This window comes from Oryctolagus cuniculus, chromosome 9 (assembly GCF_964237555.1).
Source record: "Oryctolagus cuniculus chromosome 9, mOryCun1.1, whole genome shotgun sequence".
NCBI lineage: Eukaryota > Metazoa > Chordata > Mammalia > Lagomorpha > Leporidae > Oryctolagus > Oryctolagus cuniculus.
This window is the reverse complement of record NC_091440.1, coordinates 94844421-94864300: the sequence shown is the minus strand read 5'-3', so window position 1 is coordinate 94864300 and position 19880 is coordinate 94844421. Positions and strand designations below refer to the sequence as shown.

The following is a 19880-nucleotide window of genomic DNA, read 5'->3' as shown; positions in this document are numbered from 1 at the left end:
GCTACTTCAATGCCAACTAAGTTCTTTTTCTGGGCTGTTACAATTCTTCAGTTTTTCTTTGTCTTTTCTGAGCTTAATGCTTTGAAGAGTCCAAGCCAGTTTCTTTCTCAGTTTCAGTTTGTCTGATGTTTTCTTATGCTGAACTGAAATGCTACCATAGAGGTATTGCACCCTTAAAAGTGCATGTGAAACACTTTTACATTGACTTCCTGTGTGAGTGTTGGAACTTGTCCATTTTTAAAAAGTTTTATTCATTTATTTATTGATTTGAAAGGCACAGGGACAGATGGTGGGGTGGGAATGGGGACAGTGAGAGAAAGAGAGAAATCTTCCATCCTTTGCTTCACTCCCCAAATGGCTGCAACATTCAAGGGTGGGCCAGGCCAAAGCCGGGAGCCAGAAGCTCCATCTTGGTCTCCCACGTAGGTGGCAGGGGCTCAGATACTTGGGCCATCATCTGCTGCCTCCTAAGCTGTGCAGTAACAGAAGCTGAATCAAAAGCAGAGGCAGATGTGGGACTCGATCCCAGCACTCTGATATGGGATATGGATATCCCAAGCGGTGGCTTATCTTGCCACACCACAATGCCTGCCCCTGGAACTTGCCCATTAAGAAGTAATGATTTCTTCTTTTTGGCATTTGGCAGTCTGCGTTTCTCAGGAATCTGGTAGCTCATGGCTATGGTTTGGATGTGTCTTGTCCCCCGGGAGTTCATGTGCTGGAAGCTTGGTCCCAGTGTGGTGGTGTCGAGTGGTGGCACCTCCAGAAGGTGAGGCTCAGTGGGAGATGGTTCGATTCCTGCAGAAGCTGACCCTGAGATGGTGACTTGGTTCTTAAGTCATTTATTTGGGCGGGGAGTAGGGAGGAGAGGCATTGGGGTGGAAGGACTTGGTGCTTCATCTGCTGCTGTGGCTGTACTGGGGGAGCGCCCCTCCCAGCGTTCACTTTCTGACATGAGAGCCTGTTTCAAAGCAGACAAAGCCCACAGGCAGAGAGTATCAGGTGCCTGAAGCAGAAAGTCCAGAAAGTCTTCAGTGTTTAAGGCAACTGCCGTGAGAAGGGAAAGGCACAACATCGCGTTTTCTCCCTTTGCCTCCCTCCTTTCTCCTTTTTCTCCTCCCATTCTCCCTAATATTAAAAAAAAATAGTGATAATATTGATAGTAATAATCCATGGGCCTAGCAGTGGACACACCAGGTAGGACTCCTGCATCCCGTATCAGAGTGCTTGGATTCGAAGTCTCTTTCAGCTTCCTGCCTACACACACGCTGGGGAGCAGCAGGTGATGCTTCAGGTGGTTGGGTCGTTGTCACCCATGTAGGCGACCTGGATTAAGTTCCTGGTCCCTGCTTCACTCCATCCAGCCTCAGCCATTGTGGGCATTTAGGGAATGAACCAGTGGGTGGGAGTTATCTCTGTCTCTCTTCCTCTCAAATAAATAAATGAATGAATAAAGATTTTTAAAAATCCTAAGTGGCAGATGGAGTGAGGTTGGGCAGGGAGCAATCAGAGCAGAAGTATTGTGCAAATCCTCATATCCCGGTAGCATTATCATTAGTATATTCTTTTTTATTTTGAATCAATTGATTAGTCCTATTTTTTTAAATGATGAATGACTCAAGGCAGGAAAATAAAAGTGTTTTCTAAACTTAAAAAGGTGTCTTTTCTGAGTTGTGGTCTTTCTTCCCAGGCCTCACAACCCTGCCATCCGCTATAAAGACAGGCGACATACCTGAAGTTGGGGATGCCCTGATAAAGCCCTCACTTAACTGCAGACACCCTACACAGGAAGCCCAGCACAGCCACCACTGGGAGTTTAACTTTTTCAGGAACTTGCTGGCTGCTTCGAGCCACATGGCAGAGTCCCACAATCCAGGATAAAGGGCTCATTTAGCGGGCAGAAAACAGACAGCTTTAATACTGTGCTGTCCGGCCAGATGGTCGCAGGCAAGTTAGTTGTCCGATTTCCTTGCTTGTAAAATGGAAATAACGACACCTGTCTCATGTGGTTGCCTTGAAGTTGACAAGATCCGGTCACATTGGTGGAACCTGGCCAGTCCAGGGTGGGCAGGAGGCGCCCCGGCGCGCAGGGGAGCAGTGGGGAAGGCGAGCTGCTGCTGTATCTCACACCGGGTGTGCTCCATGAGCGGCACCTGCTGTCCCAGCTGCTCCCAGCACTAACCCTGTGAAGTTGTTACTGTCATCCCCAGTTTGCAGAGAAACTCCCTACCCAGAGGGTTCAAGACCCCGCCTGCAGTCAGGATTTGAACTCAGGTCAGCTCCCCTTCTTTCCTCTGTGGTCCATTAGGCACAGGACACTGTCTTAGGCCACTTCCTGTTGCTGTAACAGAACACTGCAGACTGGGTTATATAATAGAGGTTTGTCTGGCTCAGAGTTTGGAGGCTGAGAAGTCCGAGAGCACAGAACCAGCATCTGCTCAGCCTCTGGTGAGGACCTCCCACAGGGTGTGGGGTGGGGGGCTCTGCAGACTCCACAGGCAGTGCAGGCCACCTGTGGTGAGACAGAGCAGTGTCCTCTCACCAAGCCACTAAAGCCACCCCACTCTTGTGACCTCATCTGATCCCAATCCCCTCCCAATCCCCTTCAACTTCCATTAACCTGGGACCGTGGGGGTTGAATTTCCACAGGTGTGTTAGAGGGGACGTTCAAGCTGCAGCTTACGGGCGCTCCACCCCTTTTTTTTTTTTTTTTTTTTTTTTTGACAGGCAGAGTGGACAGTGAGAGAGAGAGAGAGAAAGGTCTTCCTTTTGCCGCTGGTTCACCCTCCAATGGCCGCCGCCCATCTTAATGGACCAGACTTTTAACCCTGGCTCAGTTCACCATCTGAGCCTGAGCATCCGCCACCTTCATGCTCACTAAGCTCACCAACTGTTAGTTGCTTCCACTTAGGACTACAAGAGAGTAGTTGATTTAATTTAAAAACAGGAGTGGAGAGGTGAGCATTTGGTGTGCCAGTTGGAACACCTGCACCCCAGATCTGAGAGCCTCACTCAGGTACCTGCTGTACTTTTGATCCAGTTTCTGGCTGGTGTGCACCCTGAGAGGCAGCAGGTGAGGGCTCAAGTACTTGGGTTTCTTACATCCATCTGAGAGACCAGGATTGGGTTCCCAGCTCCTGGTTCACTCCTGGCTCAGCCTTAGCCATTTGCAAGCATATGAGGATTGAACTCTGTGACTCTATATCACAAATGAGTTTAATTATTTTTTATAAATTTAAAAATTGCTGGCCGGCGCCGCAGCTCACTAGGCTAATCCTCCGCCTTGGAGCTGGCACACCAGGTTCTAGTCCCAGTTGGGGCACCGGATTCTGTCCCGGTTGCTCCTCTTCCAGGCCAGCTCTCTGCTGTGGCCAGGGAGTGCAGTGGAGGATGGCCCAGGTGCTTGGGCCCTGCACCCCATGGGAGACCAGGAGAAGTACCTGGCTCCTGCCATCGGATCAGCGCGGTACGCCAGCCGCGGCGGCCATTGGAGGGTGAACAAATGGCAAAAGGAAGACCTTTCTCTCTGTCTCTCTCTCTCTCACTGACCACTCTGCCTGTCCAAAACAAACAAACAAACAAACAAAATTTAAAAATTGCTAGGGAGATACATAACTAAATGGTCTATAGTCTTATCTACATAGTCTTAATAAGAAATAATATAGAAATCAGTATGATAATTAACACAGAGGAATTTAGGCTTTAAGTAGCCTCTAAAACATCCTTGTAGATAATATCATTACAGGAAGTATGCAGAAATTTTAAAAATTGCCAGTAGTTTTCTTACTTACCATCAATATATTTTCAAATGTCATGATTGATTTTATACACACACACACACACACACACATTTATTTATTTGAAAGTCAGAGTTACACAGAGAGAGGAGAGGCAGAGAGAGAGAGAGAGGTCTTCCATCCAATGGGTCACTCCTCTATTGGCCATAACAGCTGGAGCTGCACTGATCTGAAGCCAGGAGCCAGGAGTTTCTTCTGGGTCTCCCACAGGGTCTAGAACCAGCCCCCATATGGGATGCCAGCACTGCAGGTGGTGGCTTAACCCACTACGCCATAGCACTGGCCCGTGTGTGTGTGTGTGTGTGTGTGTGTGTGTGTAAAATCAGTATATTCCTCTGTGTCTAAAGATTTTCCATCGTGGTTGCGTGTATTTTTTACAGTCTCAAATACCTCCTGCAATATGTAGACTATCTCATCCCACAGATGGGCTGAGATTTGTTGAACCCTGTCTCTGATTTGGGACATTTGCTCAAGTTCTGGTCATGCACAAAACCTTATTCTGATATAAGATGTTTTCTTCCTAGAAAAGCTGTAGAAATAAAGAGAAAGAAACATTTCAGTGATTCTTGGTATATAACAATAAATTTTTCCCCATAGGACTCTCAGTGAGCCTATTATTTTCCACAGTCTGTAACTCCAAGCATACATCAGGTGAAAAATGATACCTGATTATTAAGACTTTTTCTTTTTTACTACCAAGAGTGGAATTTTTTTCCATATATAGAAAAAAATTGTGCTTCAAGAACTCCGCCCTGGTTCATTGACATGCATGGGGGGGTGGGGTGTTTCTCGATGTGTAGTGTGTCTAATAACTCTGGCAGAACATGAGGCAGTGAAAGCAGAAAGGAGAAGGATGACTTTTCATAATTCAGCAATGCCAAACCTTAAATCTCTTCCACAGTGGCCGGCACCGAGGCACAGCGGGTTAACACCCTGGCCTGAAGTGCCGGCATCCCACATGGGCTCTGGTTCTAGTCCTGGCTGCTCCACTTCCGATCCAGCTCTCTGCTATGGCCTGGGAAAGCAGTAGAAGATGGCCCAAGTCCTTGGGACCCTGCTACCCACATGGGAGACCCGGAAGAAACTCCTGGCTCCTGGCTTCGGATTGGCTCAGCTCCAGCTGTTGAGGCCTACTGGGGAGTGAACCATCTGATGGAAGATTCTCTCTCTCTCTCTCTCTCTGCCTCTCCTTCTCTCTGCATAATTCTGACTTTCAAATAAATAAATAAGTCTTAAAAAAAAGTCTACAATAAAAAAAATCCCTTCCACAAAGCAACTCACACTATGTAAAAAATGGTAGAATACATAGAAAATAAGATTGAGCATAGTAACCATTTCTGCATGTCGAGTGCATGCATTGCTCTGCAGCTACCATCACCAGCCATCTCGAGAATGTTCCCGTCTTCCCAGAAGGAAACTGCACTCATGAAACAACCCCCGTTTCCTCTGTCTCCCCACCTCCCGCCCCCAGCAACCACCATTCTATTTCCTGTCTACTAGTTTGCCCACTCTAAGCACATCCTCTCAGTGGACTCATCCTGAACAGTGGTGCTGGGTATCCAAGGGAGGTTGGTTGCAGTGCCCGCACAGACACGTAAGTCACTTATTTAAAATGATGTAGTATTTGTGTAGTATCCGTGCACATCCTCCTGTAGACTTGAAAGCTTTTTTGGGTACTTATCATACCTAAATGGTAGGTAAATTGTTGTTACATTATATATATACATATTTTTTTTTTGACAGGCAGAGTGGACAGTGAGAGAGAGAGACAGAGAGAAAGGTCTTCCTTTTGCCGTTGGTTCACCCTCCAATGGCCGCCGCGGCCGGCGCACCACGCTGATCCAATGGCAGGAGCCAGGTACTTCTCCTGGTCTCCCATGCTGGTGCAGGGACCAGGGACTTGGGCCATCCTCCACTGCACTCCCTGGCCACAGCAGAGAGCTGGCCTGGAAGAGGGGCAACCGGGACAGAATCCGGCGCCCCAACCGGGACTAGAACCCGGTGTGCCGGCGCCGCAAGGCAGAGGATTAGCCTAGTGAGCTGTGGCGCCAGCCTGTTACATTATATTGTTTAGGGAATAAGTACAAGCAAGCAAGTCTGTGCATGTTCATTACAGATGCAATTTATTTTGTCTGAATATCTTCTATCTGAAGTTGGTTGAAAATCATGGATGTAGAAATCACTGATACAGAGAGCTGGCTGTATTTGTCTTTTCATGCTTGCCTTATTTCCTTTAGCATAATGTCCTCAAAGTTTATCCATGTTTTAGCACATGTCAGAATTTCTTTCCTTTTAAGGGTGAATGATATTCCATTTTGTGTGTGCCTATCTGGACGACCTTTTCTTTATTCATTCATCAGTAGACACTCGGGTTGCTTCCATCTCTTGGTTTTTGTGGATAATACTGCTATAAATACGAATATTCAAAAATTATTCAAGATCCGCTTTGAACTCACCATACACTCAGGCTACATTTTCCCACCTTTTTAGAAGACAAAGTCCGATATTTGCTGTTGTGTTTCTTCACTAAGAATCTGACATATCTTTTTAGCTGGGCAGTCCTTGGGGTAGGATTGTCACTGCTGCATTAGGGCTCGCCTTATAAAATTGTAGGTGTTTTTGGGGGGTCTGACTGGACCCCACTTCTCCCATGAGCCCTGTCATTTTTTGTGCACTTTGAACAGAACTCAAGGGATCTGTTTTTTGTTTCCTGGAGCAGAAATGCCCTTAAAGTTGAATAGAAATAGCTTGGAGGGGGTATAACTCTTGTGCGGTGCTACATAATTACCTTGGCAACCTTTGAAGAATTAACAGCCTCAGCTTTTGATTCAAGAAGGTTGCCTTGCAGGGTTCCAGCACAAGTCTCTGCCCTGAGGCCCGAAATACAAACACTTAGCCTACACATAACCAGTGTCATGTTGCCATTTCTAATGGGAGCGGGCAGAGTCGAGAGGTGTCTGTTAGCAACTGGCTTGATCTTTTCTTGTGCCTATAACTTCTAGCATCATACACGAGGCTTAATGGAGCAGACAAAGGAGACAAGTGGAAAACATAAACAAGAGTGTTCTGTTCCAGCCATGAGGATGTGTGGAGAGATCTGGAAAGCTTGAGGAAGGCAGGGAGGGGTGCAAAGAGGGGAGTAAGGACACAGGAATTGCTGTTATTTTCAGTGGAGCTGCTGGTTTATTATTCATAGTTTCCATGAGTGCTTCTACCAAGGAAGGCTCTACCCAGCAGGCCACATACAGGGGACTTTGTGATTCAGGGATGTGACTAGCCTTGATGGAATGTCAGCTCCATCTGCAAACAAAGTAGGATGAGGACTTGCTTGTTACATTGGAGCAAAGGGTAAAATTATTGGTAGCTGAGGGAGAAAGGGGCTCAGAGATTCCCCGGGGGTCCAGGACTTTGGGTAACCCTGGTGATCCTGGTCTAGATACCCATCTAGGCCTCAGGGTAGTTAGGCCTAAACTGTCACCAGCATTGAGTTCTTGGGATTCTTCTTTTGAGAAAAACTAGAAATGAGCACCATTTTTAAACAAAATGGTATCAGCATTATTGTAAAAATAAATGTTCAGAAGCTTGAAGTTACAATCAGAACATAGGAGAGAAGAGGAATAACATCCGTGTGTTTGGCAGGCAGCCATGAGCACATCAGGAGCTGAGACCAACGGTCTGCCCTGGAGGAGGACGTGGAGGGGACAGGCAAGCAGGTCCCTCTGCACCTGCCTGTCGTCATCATGCTCTGTCATTCCACATTCAGGTCACCACAGTGTTTCTACAACGATGGGACTCGTCCCACCAGTGGGTCCTGAAATCAATTTAGTGAGCTTCCACCAGAAGTGGATAAGATAGAGAATATCAGAATGCATGGTGTGAATGGGCCTGTTGTTCATGATTTCTCTTTACATTGATGTATCTATGCACTGTGGCCTGGACATGATGTGGCTCCTGCATCATGCAGACATTGAAGCCTCAAAGTCTTAAGTTAATGGTGCTAAAAGGGCAGAAACTTGATCACATTACAGTGTGTAGAGGTGAGGTCACACAGGAGGTCCTTCAGCCGATGGGGGTATATGCCCTAGGAAGATAGCTCTCAAGAGAGGATTGAAGTAAAAACCTGAGTTTGGGCCCAGCCACTCTCTACTCCATGACCACCCTCTGCACAGGCCCTGCTGTTGTCATCCTCCACCCTCACCAGAGCCTAACCAATGGGACTGTTGGATCTTGCATTGGACCCTACACAACTGTGAGCTAAATAAGCCCTTTGATAAAATGTGTTGCCTTGGGTATTTCATTATCATAGTGAACATCTGACTAGTAAAATGTGTCTTATGGATTCTGAGATGAACTATGTCTCTTCATTGTGAGGTGTGATCCGAAGTTTGAGAAACAGCCTGACATTGTGCCTGTCTTCACCAGCTTCCTTTTCTGTTAATGAGAATGTTGTGTCAATTCTGGCTAAGGGTGGGCTCCAGGGAGATGGTCCCTGTTAACTCTGTTGCTCGTTAACTTTGTGCCACTCTGTCATCAGGACTCAGGGTGACTGGGGGTGCTCTGTGCTCCTGGTACATCTGTCATAGGTGGAGTAGTGGAGAGAGAGTAAATTTAGAGTGAAAGACTTGGATCTGCAACTTAGCCACTTGCCAGGTGTATGACCACAGAGAGAGTTGCTTAACACATCTCCACCTCTAGCCCATCCTTTCCAGAGCAACTTAATCCAACAAGTCCTTATTGAGTGCCTACTGAATACAGGGGTGATACCAGGCACCAGAACTCCAGAGGCTTGCTTGCTTATGTTGAAGATAAACACATGTTCTAAAAAGAGCTATGAGGAAGAAAGATGAGGGGTGCTTGGGTCCGTGCATAGGAAGGGTGGGATGTGAAACACGGGCTGAGCCTCTGAGACAGAATAGCTTGCAGTTGCCTAGTGGAGAACTGCAGGCCTGGCTTTTCAGGTAGAGAGATGACCAGAAGCAGACTACAGGTGTGGGAAAACTCCTGGTATATCCAGGGAAGACATTCAGAGAGCAGGGGGCAGCACTGTAGTGCAGTGGGTTAAAGCCATGGCCTGCAGCACCAGCATCTCATAGCACACCAGTTCGAGTCCCGGCTGCTCCACTTCCAGTCCAGCTCCCTGCTAATTTGCCTGAGAAAGCAGGAGAGGATGGCACAAGTGCTTGGGCCCTTGAACTCATATGGGAGCTACAGAACAGGTTCCTGGCTCCTGGCTTCGGCCTGGCCCAGCCCCGGTTGTTGCAGCCATTTGAGGAGCGAACCAGTGGATGGAAGATCTCTCTGTCTCTCCTTCCCTCTCTGTAACTCTGTCTTTCAAATAAATAAATAAAAAGAAATTCAGAGGACAGTGTGGTTCATGCAAAAGCCTTATGGACAGGGCACAGGAGTCAGAGAAAGCTGGAAACACACAGGCCGGCTTGTGATGGGCCTTGTGTGATGTCCCAAGACACTTGACCATGATGGCATCCGTGGTGAGGAGTGTCTGTGTGTTTCAGAAAGAGCTCCCAGCAGCAGGAGCGGCTTGGGAGAGGAACACTGAGGCCTGAGCCTGCCTGCAGGGATGGGCATCATCGGGGCAGGTGCAGGGCCACCACAGCAAGGCAGTGGTTGATGCACCGATGCCGCAGTATTTGAGAACCTGTCCCCAGGAGGCTGGCATCTGCTCTGCGCAGCAGCCAAGAGTGCAGCCTGAAGGGGGCTGGAGCTGGACAAGGCTGAGACTTCTGGGTAGATGGATGCAGGAGGATCACATCAGAAAAGGGCAAAGAGGAAAAATCCAGCAGTAAGGCAACGAAGCAGCCCCTCCTTCCCAAGGCACCTCAGGACTAGCATGAGCTTCCTCCTGGCTCTGTGCTCACAGCCCTGGCTTCCCTAAATACTCAAGTATCTCCCCCACGCCCTGCTCAGCCCCAGAACACCCTTCGCACACGTCCCTTCACCTCCCTCAGTTGGCATTGCTACAGAATTCCCCTCCAGCCAGTCACCTTGAAAGTAGACAGGAGCATGAAGAACGTTCCAGCATATCTTTATCATTCATATTCAAGTCCTATCAGATGTCTCTTCACTGGCACCTGCAAGCTCCTGGCAGAGACCTGCTTCAGGCTTTTCAAAGCCTTCCTAGACTTGCTGTCTCAGTCAGGGTTCTCCAGAGAAACAGAACCAGTAGCAGATGGAGTAGGCGCCCCTGTGTCAGTGGTTTTGTTCTTAGTTTCAATTACCTGTGGTCAACCATGGTCTGAAAAATATTATGTCATGGAAAGTTCCAGAAGTAAACAATTGATAAGTTTTAAATTGTGTATCATTGTGAGTCGCATGCCCCAATCTCACCCTGTCCTGTCTAGGATGTGAATCATCCCTTCATCCAGCGTATCCACACTGTATATGCTACCCGACTATTACTCAGTAGCTGTCTCAATGATCATATTGACAGTTGGAGTATCACAGTGCTCGTGTTAAGTAACCCAATTTTACTTAATAATGGCTCCAATGCATAAGAGTAGTGATTCAGAAGAGGCACCAGGACCTAAAACATGGGAGGACAGATTACTACTATGTGGCAATGTTGAGAGCATATAGGAAAAAACATAACATGTATAGGGTTTGGTACTATCCATGGTTTCAGGCATCCACTGGGAGACTTGGAATGTATCCCCCACAGATAAGGGGAACGATGATCAGTAGATCAATCTGTAGGTAGATGGAAAGAGAGGGAGAGAGAGAGAGACAAAGAGAGAGAGAGAGAAAGAGAGAAAGGAAGAGTGAATGAGAGAACTTTTAAAAGGAATTGGCTTATACGTTTGTGAGGGCTGGCAAGTCCAAAATTTGTAATACAGGCCCGAGACTCATGTAAAGATTGATATTGCAGTCTTGAGTCCAAAACCCACAGGACAGATTAGTAGACTGGGAATTCAGGAAAGGTTTCTGAATTGCAGTCTTACAACCAAAATCTGGGGGCTGGTATTGTGGCATAGTGGGTAAAGCTACCACCTGCAACACCAGCATCCCATTTGGGCACTGGTTCGAGTCTCAGCTGCTCTACTTCCCATCCACTTCCCGACTAATGCGCTTGAGAAAGCAGCGGAGGATGGCCCAAGTTCGTAGGTCCCTGCACCCACATGCAGGACCCGGAGGAAACTCCTGGCTCCTCATTTGAGACTGGCTCAGCTCCGGCCATTGTGTTCATCTGGGGAGTGAAACCAGAGGATGGAAGATTCTCTCTCTCTCTCTTTCTCAACTCTGCCTTTCAAATAAATAAATAAATCTTCTAAAAAACTACCAAAATCTTCCTTCTTTGGAGATCCTCGGTCTTCAGGCCATCCAGTGATTCTGTGAAGCCCACCCATGTTCTGGAGGGTGGTCTGCTCACTCAGAGTCTGCCATTTAGCTGTCAGTCAAATCTAAAAAAGACCTTGACAGCAATTTCTAGACCAGTGTTTGACCAAACAGCTGGGCACCATGGCCTAGTCAAGTTGACGCATAAAATTAGTCATTACATATCCCCATTGAGGAGCTGGCAAATTCTTTTCTGCAGTCTTGGCATTCTCGTCATTTTACAGATGGGAACGTGGAGACTTGACCCAAACCACACAGTTCTGGAAATACATTTGTTATGTTTTCATGGCCGTGGGTGTCTCCTTCGGCAGTGCTGGCCTATCTGTGCTCCTAAAGTGGCCATGGGCACTGCAGGGGACAGAAATTCATCCCTGCTGCCCCAGGGCTTTCAAAGCCTGGGAGACCGAGGCGTAAACGCCATCTCTGCCAAGGACATGCAGCTGAGGTCCCAGGACTATTTGCTTAATTGCTTTCTGCCTCAGTTTCCCTATTTATAGAACAAAAACAATCACACACATTCCCTATAGGGTGGCATCTACAATGAAATGAAACATACAACGTGGTACCCCACATAGTGATCATGCCCTAGACAATAATAATGTTAGCAATAACAAAAATGCTTCACCATTCACAGCTGATTTATATAGAGCAGGGAGCAGGAACCTTGACACAACAGTTAAGATGCTGCTTAACACGGCTGCAACCTGTGATGGAGTACCTGGGTTTGAGTCCTGGTTTTGCTCCTGATGCCAGCTCCTTGCCAGTGCACACCCTGGGCTGTAGCAGATGATGGCTCAAGGAGTTGGTACCCACGTGGGAAACCTGGATGGAGTTTCAGATTCCTGGCTCAGCCCAACCCCTGCTCTTGCAGGATATTGGGGAGTGAATTAGTGGATGAGAGATCTTTGTCTCTCTCTCTCTCTCTCTCTCTCTCTCCACATTTCAAATAAATAAACATTAAAATAAATAAGTAATTTATAAAAATACCACCCTATTTCTCTGATAAAGAAAATAAAAAAAAACAGGCTAAGAGGACACCAAGTGTTAGTGAAGGTGGTATAAGCTGGGAGGCCAGCCTGCAGCAGTGGCTGGCAGTCCCTCTGGAAGCTAAATATGGAAGCACTGTGAAAGGTCGTATGGATGCAGGTAGGGCCCAGAGTGTACTCTGGCGGACAGAGTGGTACCTATCAAAGTGATGACAAGCATTTCAGTTTTATGACTTGTAAACATTACTGGTTTCCTGTGAAACATGTTCAGGAAGCAGTGTGTATATTCCAAACAATGCAGTCATTCTGAGAAGCTTCCAGAATTTCAGCACTTCTGTCTAATCTAACAGGGGTGGGGGAATCTTTTTGTCTGCCAAGGGCCATCTGAATATTAATACCAATACCACCATTTGTGGGCCAAACAAGACTATCACTTTAAAAATGATCCACCGTGGATTGATTGGATTTCAAGTCCCATCTGTGGTTGTCTCAGCAGAGCCAGACCAAATGATTTCACAGGACTTCCACATGGCACTCCAGGCCCGATGTTCCCCACCCCTGGTCTAAGGCTACTCCTGCTGTGTTTGGTTAGAGATATGCCCGTAGCGCTTGTGTTGGTCCTCTTTTTGTTCACCTTAATGGAAACACCTGAGAGGAACTTCTTGGGAAAGAAAAGGTTTATTGCGGCTTTCAGTTTGGAGCTTGCAGTTCAGGATCCGGTGGGCCCCACAGCTGGGGTCTGTGGAGGCTGGTCATGGCAGGTGTCAGGGAATGACTGCTCAGGGTTGCAGTTCAGGATCTGGTGGGCCGCACAGTTGGGGGTATGTGGAGGCTGGTCATAGCAGGTGACCTGGGGAATGATTGCTCAGGGAGCCAGGAACCTAGGCCAAAGGAACTCAAATGCTAATCATCCTCCTAGGGCACACCCCCAGTGACCCAAACACCTCCCCCAACCCCGCTCTCCCAATGAGACCAAATCTCCACCCTGAATCTATTGACCATTGAGACATCAGAATTTAAACATCTTTAAGAGTTTTGGGGCAACATGTCCTACTCAGACCAAAACACCACTGTGTTCTTAAGCTTCCCAAAGCGGGATTCCCTTCCTACAGTTCATTTTCCCAGCACGTCCATCCGTCTGTCTGTCCTGTCCCAAGGTCTGGATGTTCACTGTCAATTTCTTCAGTGATTTTTTTTTTATGATTTATTTATTTATTTGAAAGGGAGAATTAGAGAGAGGCAGAGGTGGAAAGAGAGAGAGAATCTTCCTTCCACTGGTTCACTCCCTAAATGACCACAATGGCCAGAGCTTCACCGAGCTAAAGCCAGGAGCCAGGATCTTCTTCCAGATACTGCACATGATTGTAGGGGCTCAAAGAACTTGGGCCATCTGCTACTGCTTTGCCAGGCCATAGCAGAGAGCTGGATCGGAAGTAGAGCAGCTGGGACTTGAACCTGCATCCATATGGGCTGCCAGCATTGCAAGTGGCAGCTTGACCCACTACCCCACAGCGCCAGCCCCTTCAGTGAATGTTTTAAGACTACCTGTAATACGAATGTCTCCTTAGCTTACTCCCTGTTGGAAAGTTACTTACAGGCAAACAGTGAATCACCTAGTTCTCTCCCATTTGTTCTCCTGCACTTTTGAATCTGGCTGCGGGGTGTGGGGGAAAATTAATGTGGGTTTTAAAATGGAAGGGTTTGATCAGGGCTGAAATTCAAAACTGGTCACCTGATGCAGCTCAAATGACAGTTGCCAGCTTCAGTTGTTACAAGGGGTGTGCTTAGAATTTTAGAGTTGAAAAGAATTATTGTTTTAATGTGAAACATAAAAATCAGCCAAATAGAACTGGCTACGTGCCTAGACTATGAGATCCAGGATTTCAGGAACAGGTTTTTATCTTTCTATTTTCATATTTTATTTATTGCATTCTTTGTGTAACTAATAGTATATTAATGTTATTATTACTTATTTTATTGAATACCTAGTACTACTATAAATTTATATTGTGGGAGATCCAAAAGAAAATAAAAATTAAAAAAAAAACACTGCTGTCAAGGAGCATATATGATCTCTTTGAATATGCTGAAAACAAATGTGTGATAAGGTCTTACGGTGACACTGGGTTTGAGGCACTTAATGATACAAGGTGGAGGTGTCAGGGTAGGCATCAGCAAAGGGAACTTGAAACAAGTCTGAAAAAGCCCTTGTGTTACCAGGAAGTCACGGGCTTGGGTGTCTGCACTTGATTTCTATTACCCACTCGGCACCTCAGGTCACCCTTGACACAAAGCAGAGCAGGGGGTATCATTCCCATCTCACACAGAAAGAAATGAAGGCACCAGGCAGTTTGTCCAAGGCCACCCAACTGGGGAAAGGCGAAGGGGGATTCCATGTGAGACTGCAGAGTGCACCCCGGGAGAGCATCAGATGCACCCTGTGTAGACGAAGGAGTCTGAGTGGCAAACTAAGCGTGTCAGAGGACACCAATCATGACAACATCATAAAGGGAGACAAGATGTCAGGGGCTACATGACTGAAGCATTGCAAAGCCTGCTTGTGGGGAACAACTCCAGCAGAGTGCTCTTCCAAGGTAGTCCAGCCGTGTTCTTTAATCCTGGAGTCACAAAGAGGGACCAGGCCCAGGCATTCAAATATCACTGGGGGCCCGGCATAGTGGTGTAGCTGGTAAAGCCGCCACCTGCACTGCCGGCATCCCTTACGGGCACCGGTTCAAGTCCTGGCTGCACCCCTTCAGATCCCGCTCTCTGCTATGGCCTGGGAAAGCAGTGGAAGATGGCCCAAGTCCTTGAGCCCCTGCACCCACGTGGGAGAACTGGAGGAAGCACCTAGCTCTTGGCTTCAGATCAGCTGAGCTCTAGCCGTTGCGGCCAATTGGAAAGTGAACCAGTACTTGGAAGACCTCTCTCTCTCTCTGCCTCTCATTCTCTCTGTGTAACTCTGAATTTCAAATAAATAAATAAACCTTAAAAAAAAAATCTACTGGAAGCTTCCGGTTGCAGAGATAGCTACTTTCCCCAGATTCTAATGACTTTATGCAAATTCTGGCATGCAGGCTAGAAGCTGCGGGCTTTTTTTTTCTAACTGTAGTAAACTATGCACAGGATTTACCATCCTAACTACTTTTTTTTTTTTTTAATTTATTTGACAGGTAGAGTTATAGACAGTGAGAGAGAGAGAGACAGAGAGAAAGGTCTTCCTTCTGTTGGTTCACTCCCCAAATGGCCACTACAGCCGATGCTGCGCTGATCCGATGGCAGGAGCCAGGTGCTTCTCCTGGTTTCCCATGCGGGTGCAGGGCCCAAGCACTTGGGCCATCCCCCACTGCCCTCCCAGGCCACGGCAGAGAGCTGGACTGGAAGAGGAGCAACTGGGACTAGAACCCAGTGCCCATATGGGATACCAGTACTGCAGGCAGAGGATTAACCAAGTGAGCCATGGCGCAGGTCCCCATCCTAACTACTTTTAAATGTATAGTGGAGTGGCATTAAATACATTCACGCTGTTAGGCAACCGTCACCACCATCCATTTCCAGAACTCTTTTTATCTTGCAAAACTGAAACTCTGTACCCATTAAACAAGGATCTAATCTCCCAGCCCAGCCCCTGACACTAGCATTCTACCTTCCTCCTAGGACTGCCATGGGTACCTTGTGATTGGCTTATTTCACTTAGCATGGTGTCCTCAAGTGTGATCCATGCCAGGGTTTCGTTCCTTTTTAAAGGCTGAATAATATTCCAATTGCATGTACAGACCACATTTTTCTTATCCACCCATCTACCGCTGGACACATGAGTTGCTTGTGGCTGTGGTGGATAATGCTGCCGTGGACGTGGGTGTATGAGTGTCTGCTCCAGTCCCTGCTTTCCATTCTTGTTAGTATATCTCCAGATGTGGAATTGCTAGGTCATTTGGTCATTCTGTTTTTAGGTTTCTAGAAATCTCCATCCCTGTTTTCCTTGGTGATGGTGGGGACAGTGTCACGTGTTCATTCTCCTGTCTTTCCTGTGGCTGCCTTGCCGAACCCTATTTCTTCCAAGCCCAGGTGTGAGAGCCTCCCTTTTGCTGAGTAAACAGGACCGCCTGCACAGGTGCATGGGCTCCCAGCCACTCATCCTGTATTCTCCAGGCCCCATTTCCGGGCACAGGGTAAGGAAAGAGCTTTCTTCCCTCTGCCTCAATTAGTTGGGCCCTCCCCACTCTGCCCTGAAGAAGTGCTTATAGGCTCACATAACTGGATAAACACCATACATTGCCCTGTCATCCTAGCAAGCCTTAAATCAGAGACACCTAATCTGATAAACTGCAGAACAAAGTATGGAAATCGCTTTAGCCATTCTAATCAACCATGACCGCCACTTAACTGAGCATCTGACTGCATGCCAGACACTGAGCGAGGACTTTACACACATTATCACCCTTAATCTTCACCCCAGTATTTCACAGAGAAGGATCCAGTCACAGCGAGATTTAGGCAGTCCTCTGACACCACAGGACAAGACAGTAGAAGAGACTTATCCTCTTTGGCCTTACCTGATGCTCCAGGCCCAGTCTTGGGCCATCCAATCCCCCCTCTTCTCTTCTCAACTTCACAACCAAACACAACACTGGGCACTGACTGAGGAAAATGAAGACATCAGCGATCTAACTGACAATGTCAACTGGTTTCCTGGCTGGTTCTAGACCTAACTTAGCCCCCCTAAGTGAAATCCTGGTTTGCAGTATCCAAACACCTACCCCATTGCTCCTTGCTGGGGTGAAAGTGTGAGCTAGAATCTTCTGAGCTGTAAATAAGAGAATAATTAGGGTAGTTGGATCAACATAGATGAACCAGTGAATTTTTCCCCCCACAATTTGGTAGTTGGTGGGGAGAGACTAGAACTGTTGCTTTGTGGAAAATCCTCCAAGAGAGAAACTAAAATGAGTTTCCTTTCCTGCCCTGTTCCTTTTGAGAATCCCCTGCCAAACCCTGAGTAATGGGACTGTCAGCAGACAGAATATAACACTGCTTCTTGGGGGAGATCCAGTCCTGGCTCCTTCACTTACTACCACTGTGATTTTACATAATTCATTCAAGCTCTCTGCTATTCATTTCCCTATCTGCAAAGTGAGAATGATAAGAGAAGCCCAACGACTGCTTCGAGTCTATTGGGAGATGATGCATGTAAAGACATGGCATACACAGTGCTCTATGGATATGAAGGGAGAGACACTGTCTCATTTCGGAGATGTTACTGGGTGGGGAGAATAAACCCACCAGGCACCTTCGACTTGGCGAAAGTTGGTGGCTTCTATCCCTGGGCATTCATTGTCCTGCAGAAGGTGTCAGTGTTGTTAGGGTGAATCTTTGGCTGTTTTGAACTGGCTGCTGTTAGTGAACGTGGGTACCAGCAGATCAGCAGAGAGGAACAAAGATCTCAGAGATCCTTGGAGGTTCCATCTGCAGGGAACACCAGAAAGGAGATGTCAGCTTTGTTGGCAGGGCTGTAAATGATGCTGGCCATGTGGGCAGAGAGCAGCCACGGAAGGAGTCTCGGGTTTTTCTTTATTAACTTAGCGTCACACTGTGATTCCTGTGCAGTAATGGAAACAGAAGGAAATTTAGAGATTCTTGAGTCTAAATTCTCATTTAAGAAGAGTGAGAATTTGAGGCTGGTGCTGTGGCATAGTAGGTTAAACCTCTGCCTGAGGCGCCGGCATCCCCTATGGGTGCTGGTCTGTGTCCCAGCTGCTCCTCTTCTGATCCAGCTCTCTGCCAATGGTCTGGGAAAGCAGCAGAGGATGGCCCAGAAGCTTGGCCCCCTGCACCTGCGTGGGATACCCGCAAGAAGCTCCTGGCTCCTGGCTTTGGATCATGGCAGCTCCAGCCAGCCATTGCAGCCATTTGGGAAAGTGAAATAGCAGATGGAAGACCTCTCTCTCTGTCTCTCCCTTTCTCTGTCTGTACCTCTGCTTCTCAAATAAATAATCTTAAAAAAATTAAAAGTAAGAAGAAGAGTGACAATCAAAGATGCTTGTGATTTACCTGTGTGATGCACACAGCTAGTGACAGAGTCAGGGTTACAATACTCCTCCTCTCTGAGTCAGATCAATGATTTTTCTCTTCAACCATCCTACCTTTCTCCAACAAATTTATAATCCTAATCCAGAAATAGATTTTGTCCTGGAAGCCCATGGTTCTTCTGGAAACCCTGGAAAATGTTTTTTGAAGGACAGGAACTAACAATTACCAACCACCAAACCGTGCCAAGATGATATCAAGAGTCTTAACTTAGGCTAAAGTTTTCATTCTCCTCTCACCTGTTCATCGAAGAGGAAGCTGAAACTCAGCCAGGTAAAGAGCTTGCCCAAGGTCACACAGGGAATCAGGGAGCAGGATGTCTTTAGGCCAAATCCGTAAGACTGCAGAAACCTGAGAGCTAGGCTTGTTTCCCTAAGGTCTTAGTTTCAAGTATAGTGATTTTTTTTTTTTTTTGCACCAGAAAAAGCATTGTATGCAAACTATCAATAGTGATTTCCAAGCAGGCAGAAATGATCCTTTCAAATACAGATGTTTTCTTTTAAAAATTTTTAATTTATTTGAAAGGCGGAAAGATAAATAGAGCACAAAGAGAGATCTTTCATTCACTGGTTCACTCCTTAAATGCCCACAACAGCCAGGGCTGGGCCCGGCTGAAGCCAGGAGACCGGAATCCTGTCCAGGTCTCCCACATGGGTGGCAGGGACCCAAGTGTGTGAGCCGTCACCTGCTGCCTTTCAGGTGCCTGTTTTTAGCAGGAAGAGCAGAGTCAGGACTCGAGCCCAGGCAGGCTGGGGTGTGGGTGTGCCAAGGGGCAACTTAGCCACTGTGCCAAATGCCCCCCCCCACAGATTTTTTTAAAGAAAGATTAAAGTCTTGTCAGATTTGTACTAATTCTAAAGAAATAATAAACCCCTTTCAATTTAGCCTGTGGTCTTTTTTTTAACAATACTAAAATAGATTGCATTTTGACATTTCTGATGGTTTCATGCAGACTTTTTAAAGTTATAAAACAGATGGAGGCTGACGCCCCATATCAGAGTGCTGGTTCAAATCCTGGCTTCCCTGTCACCCACACAGCTCTCTGCTAATGTGCCTGGGAAAGCAGTGGAAGATGGCCCAAGTGCTTGGACTCCTGCCACCCAGATGGGAGACCTGGATGGAGTTCCAGGCTCCTGACTTCTGCCTCGCCTAGCCTTGGCCGTTACAGCCATCTGTGGAGTGACCCAGCAGATGAAAGATCTCTGTCTCTTCCTGTTTCTCCGTTACTCTGCTTTACAAATAAACCTTGTATAAAAAGGCAAATATAAAAAAGGAAATAAAATAGAGTATTAAATCATATTTGCGTCTCATGTCATGTCTCTAAAATTTTCCAAAATTTATTTTGTAATTTGTTTTGCTTTATACATAGGAGAGTCCTTTCAAAAAGCACACCAAAAAACAATTAAAATTTACATTTACTTTGGTGCAAAAAAATTTGAAATCCATAGATACATAGATATATTTCTCCTAATCTGCATTTTCCATAAACTTTTTGAAGAAGTCCTCATACATACTCATTGCTGAAAATGTGGAAAATTTCAATAAAAATTCAAAGAATAAATTAAATTTTCCCGTATTTCCACCTCTCTGATATACTCACCATTATTGTTTTGGTGTATGTTTTCATCAGACTTTATTTCTTAAAGGAGTTCATTAGTTTATT

General features: G+C 46.7%; 1 protein-coding gene across 4 annotated transcripts in view; it reads left to right on the top strand.

The window, feature by feature from the left end:
* The window catches only part of SPATA13 (spermatogenesis associated 13), a 371963-nt gene that overhangs the window by 184758 nt on the left and 167325 nt on the right, over positions 1 to 19880 (top strand). The window lies entirely within an intron of this gene.